Source organism: Hesperophylax consimilis, chromosome 29 (assembly GCF_061612785.1).
Source record: "Hesperophylax consimilis isolate HC1 chromosome 29, BYU_Hcon_1.0, whole genome shotgun sequence".
Taxonomy (NCBI): domain Eukaryota; kingdom Metazoa; phylum Arthropoda; class Insecta; order Trichoptera; family Limnephilidae; genus Hesperophylax; species Hesperophylax consimilis.
In genome coordinates this window covers 4,520,498-4,529,145 of record NC_142864.1, presented here as the reverse complement: position 1 = coordinate 4,529,145, position 8,648 = coordinate 4,520,498, and positions in this window count along the sequence as shown.

Genomic DNA, 8,648 nt, shown 5'->3' with positions numbered 1-8,648 from the left:
TTCCTACCGTATTTTGTCTAAATTTCAATTGGTATATGTGTATGTATGTGTGTATATATATGCACCTTACAGTGTTCTATTATTATGTAGCCTGAACCGTCATTTAAAACCTTTATTGAGAGAAGCATTCTCAAATTCCCTTTCGCATGGCACTTTCCTGCTCTTTTTCAGCACCCTGTGTTGGTCAAGTGGTCACCAGATGTCACCATTAATACAACAATAAATATCACTGACAGCTGTCGAGTTTTTTCTGTGTCTTACTAGAAACTTATAAATAGAACAAAAAAAAACAGTGTTTTTAAACAAGTTTCAGTATACTGCAACATAATTTAGTGCACTACGTTTATTTATTAATAATCATTTCGAAATCATCGTAAATATTCACCATTATTATAAAATTTATAAATCAATTTGTTTAATAATCAATTGTGCACAGTGTTCCCTACGTCTCGCTCTAACAAGTAACAGGATAAGGTATTCTCTCCCTCGCACTTACTGGATAACACTTGTGGACGCTCCCGCTACCTACTTGAGTTAATTACCTGTACATTGCGAGCAGGGTTGTCACTCATATTATTTTCTTATAAAAAAAAAAATTTAAATTTAACTTTCGAAATGAATAATAATGAAGCAATTGCTTTCCTAAACAAAGCTAAGGAGGAGATTAATAGCATCCACAATGCCATTACCGATCCTGTCTTAAAAATAACAAAAGACCAAATGGCAAAAATACTCAGTAAACTTTCTAATCTATCTGGAACTATGCAAGACCTAGGAGTAACTGTTGGAGTTCTTGAAGGAAAAGTTATGACATTCGAAAAAATCATTGAAAAGAAAGTATTACCACAGGAAACAACGCCAATTTGTGAGGTGCTCGCTGAGATAGAGGAACGCAAGACCCGCTCGAAGAACATAATTTTACTCAACGTCCCCGAGTGTAATTCGAACTCAACTACAGTGAGCGTCTTGGAGGATGGAAAAAAGGTATTAGCAGCTATTAGTGAAATTAATAGCGAGTTCAATCTAGAAGATGTGAAAATTTACAGGCTCGGAAGTAAAATTCCAAACAAAACCAGGCCAATTAAATTAGAATTTGATGAAGTCAAACAGGCGAAACTAATACTCTTTAACAAAACTACTCTGTCCAATGGAATTATAATCAAACCTGACAGGACACTACAACAAAGAAATCACTTAACTGACCTCTGGAAGGAATTAGAAGAGAGGAAAGAAAAGGGCGAAGTCGATTTACGAATCAAACATTTCAACGGAATTCCCAAAATCATCAAAACCCAAGCAAAAAACTAAAAAACAAACAGAACAGATTTTCTAGACTTACAGGATATTATCAAAATGTACGGGGAATGCGTACAAAATTGCACCAACTTAAAACTAACTCCCCAATCTTCTCACACGATATTCTGTTTTTAACTGAAACATGGTTAAATGCTGATATCAGCTCGTCAGAATTAGGCCTACATCAATATACCACATATCGTTCTGATCGAAATTCTATTACGAGCAAAAAGTCTAACGGAGGAGGTGTGATGCTGTGCGTATCCAAGAATATATCATCTACTAAATTACCGGTAAAACACAAAAGTGTTGAACAAATTTTTGTATTGCTCAATATACCTAATGGAAAAATTATTATTGGCTGTGTCTATATCCCACCTGCATCGGATTTGCAAACGTATAAAAATCACAATGAGGACATAGAAGTACTCAAATTCAAATATCCTAAAGCAAAATTCATTATTGCTGGTGATTATAACCTTCCTAACTGGACCAGCCAAGATGACAACGGACCTGCTACAAACCAAGCCGATTTACAGTGTGCTAAATGTAGTGAAATTCGTGATATGTCTTTATTTTTGGGACTAACTCAATCAAACAAGATTTTCAACTTTAACAATCGAATGTTGGATTTAGTGTTTTCAAGTGATTCGAAAATAGTGGTTGAGCTATCCGACGAATTATTATTACCATTAGATCAACACCACCCACCGTTGGACATTATCATAACAAATAGGCCTTTAACATCTTCAAAAAAAACAAGTGTCCCATCGTATAACTTTTCCAAAGCTGAATACCATCATATTACGGAGTACCTTGCCCAAACAGATTGGTCCTTTTTAGATGAGGAAAATAATATAAATGATCAATTAGAATACTTTTACTCGATTTTAAATACCTCTATAGAACAATTTGTTCCCAAGGTTAGCTTTACATCATCTAATTATCCGAAATGGTTTACAAGGGAACTAACTAATTTAATTAATAAAAAAAAATGTATCCACAGAAAATATAAACATACCAGAAATTCTAACGATTATATAGCATTTACTAAACTACGAAAACAATGTAAAGAATTATCAATAAAGTGCTATAGTGACTATGTTAACGTAATTGAAAATGAGGTACATCATCACAATGTGAAAAAATTCTGGAATTTTACTAAATCTCAACGAAAAGACAACTGTGGATATCCTAATAGCATGTTCTTTAAAGAAAAATGTGCCGACAGTATTGAGGGTATAGTTAATCTTTTTGCTGACTCATTTAAAAGTGTCTACGACAAAGATATTCCCATCAAAGCAGTCTCCAGTACGTCAGTGGAAGAGTCATTAAACCTAAGTCAATGTTTCATAAAATTAGATTCCATAGAAAGAAGCATAAAAGCACTAGATAGTAATAAATCTGCTGGACCGGATGGTATTCCTCCCATATTTTTAATAACTTGCATTGATAGTTTGATATATCCCTTACATAAACTTTTTAACAAATCCTTAGCGTCTGGCTGTTTTCCGGCTCTGTGGAAAAAGAGTTATTTAACGCCCATTCATAAAAAAGGCGACAAAAGCGATATATCTAACTACAGACCTATTTGTATTATGTCTGCTTTACCCAAACTTTTCGAGTCATTAGTATTAGATACCATTGTAAAACCTATCAACAATATTATTGTTCCTAACCAACATGGCTTTATCAGAGGTCGATCTACCTTAAGTAATTTAACTATCTACAATAATTACATATCTGAATCGCTCAGTCTGAAACAACAAGTGGATTCTATATACACCGATTTCAGTAAAGCATTTGATAAGGTTCGACATCATATTCTTATATCCAAACTCCGACTGTTAGGCATCAAAGGTAGTTTATTGACATGGATTATTAGTTACCTCAGTAATAGAGTTCTTTGTGTCAGGATTAATTTTATAGAATCCTATGTATTCGAGGCCACAAGTGGTGTCCCGCAAGGGTCCCACCTTGGCCCAATATTATTCTTAATATTCATTAATGACATTGTAAACATATTTAAAGATGTACAAGTCCTACTTTTTGCAGATGATCTAAAATTGTTTAAAAGAATACGAAATATATATGATTGCCTAATTTTACAAGCTAATTTAGATAAATTTTTTAAATGGTGCGAACAAAATATGTTATTTTTGAACATTGAGAAATGTCAAGTAATACGATTTTCCAGAACTCATTCTCATATCTTACATGAATATAATTTAAATAATGTTAAATTAACACCAGTATCACAAATTCGTGACTTGGGAGTTATATTCGAATCAAACTTAACATTCACAGCGCATATAGATGATATAACTAATAAGGCTTTAAAGATTCTTGGCTTCCTTTGTAGAACCCTAACTGATTTTAAGTCATTGGATTGCATGAAAACACTCTACATTTCACTAGTTAGAAGCCAAGTGGAATATAATTCACCTATTTGGTCTCCTTTCTATAAAGTACACTCTAACAAATTAGAACGGGTTCAACACAAATTTCTTAGGTACTTAAATTTCAAGCTTAAAATTCCAATAGAAAACATTAATTATGTAAATTTGATGAATGGACTTAATTTAATTACGCTGTCTGACAGAAGAACCATTTCAGACCTAATTTTATTATACAGAGTCATGAACAACCTTATTGACAGCCCTGCCATCGTTGCTGCTATTAAACTCTATGTACCGACAAGAAATACTAGACAAAATACAACATTCTTTTGCGACACATATAAAACCAACTATCAGTCAAACTCACTTACCAATAGGATGCATGATTTGGGCAACAAGTTTGGTGGTATTATAGATATATTCCATGATTCCCTTTATAATCTTAAATTCAAATTAAACCAACACTTTGTGGAATCATACAAATTATTGTAATAGATTTAACGATTAGATATGTTATTGTAATGTTTTATATTATATTTTGTTCTTTGTTATTGTTAAATATTATGTTGTTTAAAATGTTTCTTTACGCCATATTCTTCAAAAACTACTTGTATATTTTTTTAAAATTCTTCACTTTTATAACTCTTAGTATAAATTCTAACTCGATAACTTATGTAAAACTTATTTATAATCTATGTAAAAGCCCCTATGGGCGTATAACAACAACAACAATTATTATGGACCAAACTAAAAGAAAGAGGCCTACCATGGAAAGTAGTACGAATTCTCGACACATGACACCGTCAACAAGAAAACCTAGTTAAATGGAAAGATAATTTCTCAGAACCCTTTTTCTTAAAGAGTGGGGTCAGACAAGGAGGTTGTTTGTCCCCAGTACTGTTCAACATATATATGGATGAATTAACTCACAGGTTCAATAACGCTGGGGTAGGCTGCCATATTGGAGGACAATTCATCAACAACGTGAGCTACGCAGACGATATGGTGCTGATGTCACCGTCAATAAGGGGACTAAGAATTCTCTTGAAGATCTGCGAAGAATATGCACTCGAAACAAACATGTTATATTATGTACCTACTTATCTCTGTATATAACATTGTAGTTATATTTTATGGAATGTGTGGGATTGCACTCACCTCCCCACATTTTGGAATAAACAATTATTATTATTATTATTGATAAACTCACGGCTCAAGTGGAGCACATTAGCTCGTTTATTCAGGATTTCATGGCGTCTAAAACATACGAAGATAGGAGAAACGTGGATTCCGACGAGGACGCATCATCGGAAGATCAAGAGATGCACGTGGAGAGAAATTCATCATCTTCGCTAGGGATGGGATTAGTAAATCCTAATCATGAGTTCAAGGAATTAAACCTATCGATGGCGGAAACCACGTGTAAGGAACCTACAGTTCTTACGGCTGACGCAAACCGCGTAAAGAAAATCGAAGATTTACAACACTTCGGTTCGCCTGAATGGAACGAAGTAAGGTATGGAGATGTTGTAAGGAAATACCTGGCCAACCCCATGTTCAACCAGTTGGAGGTTAATGGAGAGTTTCTGCATTTGAATAAGGCAGAGAAATACGCAGGGTCACTTGACAAATTTTGCGGGTCACTAAGCCATGCCCTGTTGCAGCAAAATGAGTGCCTCAAGAAAGCTCTTCAGGAACTGGTAAACTGGAGTGCAGAGGAAGGTAAGAAATTGTCAGCAGGTTCCCTCTTCAAGAAAGTGGAGTCGCTATTTTCCCCGGATACGCAATATCAGACAGTGACCAAAGATGTCCTGCAGATGGTCTGTGGAAGGAGAGCAAATGCGATCCAGCATCGTAGGGACGCAATCCTTAACGAGATAAAGATCCGCTACGTACGGGAGGCAGTCAAAAATATTCCACCAGCAGCGGGTTATTTTTTTGAACCAATGAAGCTAGAATCCCAGATTCAGCGGATGGGAGGACTTGATAAATGCTTCCCACATTCGAGCTTCGACCCTCAGCCATCAACCAGCTCGCAGATGCCCAAGAAAGTGCCAGTGAGGAAGCCTTTTCGTGAGAGCAGGCCCTTTCGGGAAAGCAGGACGTTTCGGGACAACAAGCCCTTCCGAGACAACAAAGCCCCCTGAGATGCTCAGGAATCTAGAAATAAGGACTATAAGATGTATAGGTTACACCAGGCTAGAAAGTGTTCAAGATCTGCAACAAACGAAGATGTTCTGCATCACTTGCTCTATTTATCAGATCCATTCATTTCTAGAATACGAATGCCCGTTACGAAAAAGACGCTGGAGCTAGATGACGAGGATAAACACCTTTTAGAATAATACACGTTTTACTTACATATTAATTCAACAAGTGAATTTTTTTAAAGTAAAAAAATGTTTTTGTTTTTCAGACCGAATATATTAAGAATGCTTATAACAATTCACTAAATAAAAATATGAAATATAAAGATTGTTTAGTTTTTAATCAGCACACCAAAATTTGTTTTTTTATGATAAGAAACAAAGAAGTTACAGATTTATCAGCCGATAACGAGCATTTGCAACCACTGTGCGCCGCGGCAACAGCCATCCAGAAAAAATTCTATATGGATGATTATCTCGACGCCGTGAACACATCCGACGAAGCCACCAAGTTACGGTACGGGAGGTGAGCACAATCCTCGCAAATGGGGGTTTCCTGATCACTAATTGGGCTTCAAATGACCCTGCCACCATTGCAGAATTACCTTTTAAAAAACGGGCGAAATCGGCAATACCTATTAGCAGCGGGGACCACGAAAACGAGCACATACAAGGCCTCGTATGGGACCCCACAGGTGATCACTTCCTCTAGTTTTAGGGAGGCAGAGGCAGCCGAGATGATCCCACACCCCACGAAAAGACAATTACTATTGGCTTCGTATAATGCTTAACAATACGCTCAAAAATACTTGTACAAGCAGTGTTGAGATCAAATATAGGTTGGAATGAACCAATAAAACCCGATTGTGCGAATAAATGATCGGAATGACTACAACTTCTCCGCCAGAGCAGCGTTTCTATACCACGAAGATGCCTCATTAATAAAAATGGCAATTTTGAACTCCATCTATTTTGCGATGCATCGAAGTCAACGTGTTCTGCTATTGCATATTTGACTGAAAACTCCTAGGAAGGCACGCATGTACGCTTAACCTTTCTGGCTAGTAAATGTAAGGTGGTACCATTAAAACCCCTGTCTATACCGCGCCTGGAGCTACAAGCAGCCCTAATGGCCGCACTATTTGCGGCCACCATCAAAAGGGAAAGCCAAATTCATATAAGAAGAACAACATCATAAATGCTATCGTGGTATGGAGTGAAATTAACAAATCAAGTTTTAACTTTAAGAAATGTGCCATAATGTGCTATACTAGAGCAAACACTGTGATTTACTTCAACTATAGGATGTCCCAATGTTCTCTTAAACATATTTCTGAACCGAAAGATCTGGGAATAACCTTTGACCCACACTTAACATTTCACGTTCATATTGAAACTATATGCAGCAGGGCTTTGAGAATGCGTGGATTTGTGCTATGTAACTCCAGGCATTTTTGCAGCTCTGCCGTGGTTCGCTTGCTATATTTTAGCCTAGTACGTAGTATTTTGGAAAGTGGCTCAATAATATGGGGACCCGGTGATGCAACGTACACTTCAATGGTAGAGAAAGTACAAAAGAAGTTTCTACGTTATCTTTATCTTAGACACTTCGGGTACTATCCCTATTTATACCCATCAGCCTTCCTTTCCGGAATGCTAGGTATCGATAGTCTTGTCAACAGGCGGAAAGCTGCGTTGCTGATGATGGCCTATAACTTGTTGAACGGTCACATCAACAATCCACAAATTTTATTTTACGTCCCTGATAACTTTGCAAGAGCGCGTAGACACAAACCATTCATTCTTCCGAGATGAAGGACTAACTTACCATTAGCAATGCCTCTCGGAAGAATGATAGTCCTTCTAAACTCACTAGCCTCTGACATTGACATTTTCCACCTGAGCATTAATAAATTTAAATCGATAATTAGGCAATTATGATGGTGTATTTGTATAATGTATCTTTGTTATTGGAATTTTTTATTCTGTAAAATGCATTTAAAATATAAATAAATAAATTACTTAGTATTGTGATGAAGATTTTTGATCCTATTCGTTTCGTATCATGCTTAACAATAGGCTCAAAAATACTTCTACAAGCAGTGCGGAGATCAAATATAGGTCGGGATGAACCTGAATTTTGAATAAATGGTCGGAATGACTACAACTTTTCCGCCAGAGCAGCGTTTCTATACCACAAAGATGCCTCATTAATAAAAACGGCAATTTTGAACTCCACCTCCACGTTGCATCGGAGTCAGCGTGTTGCGCTATTGCATATTTAACTGAAAACTCCCAGGAAGGCACGCACGTACGCACTCAACCTTCCTGGCTAGTAAATGTAAAGTGGCACCATTAAAACCCGTGTCTATACCGCGCCTGGAGCTACAAGCAGCCCTAATGGCCGCACTATTTGCGGCCACCATCAAAAGGGAAAACCAAATTCATATAAGAAGAACAACATATTGCACAAACTCAACGACCCTCCTGTGTTGGCTGAGAACAGACCCGAGGACTTACTCCGCCTTCGTGGCCAACCGGCTAGAAGAGATTGATGATTCAAGCGAAATCATTAATTGGAGATGGGTACCTACTAAATTGAACCCATCGTATTTACATCTTATCCCCTTCCGACCGGGGAAGACCGAATAGAGCGAGCGCTGCGGACCCAGTATTTACGTCGCATCCCCTATCCTTTTCCCAGGCGCCAGGCCAGACGAAACACCAACCGGCGACCGCCAGCCAATCACCCTAAAGAACGAACTAACAAGTGCACAAATTAATGTCAGATTTGCGTGAGTCTAGC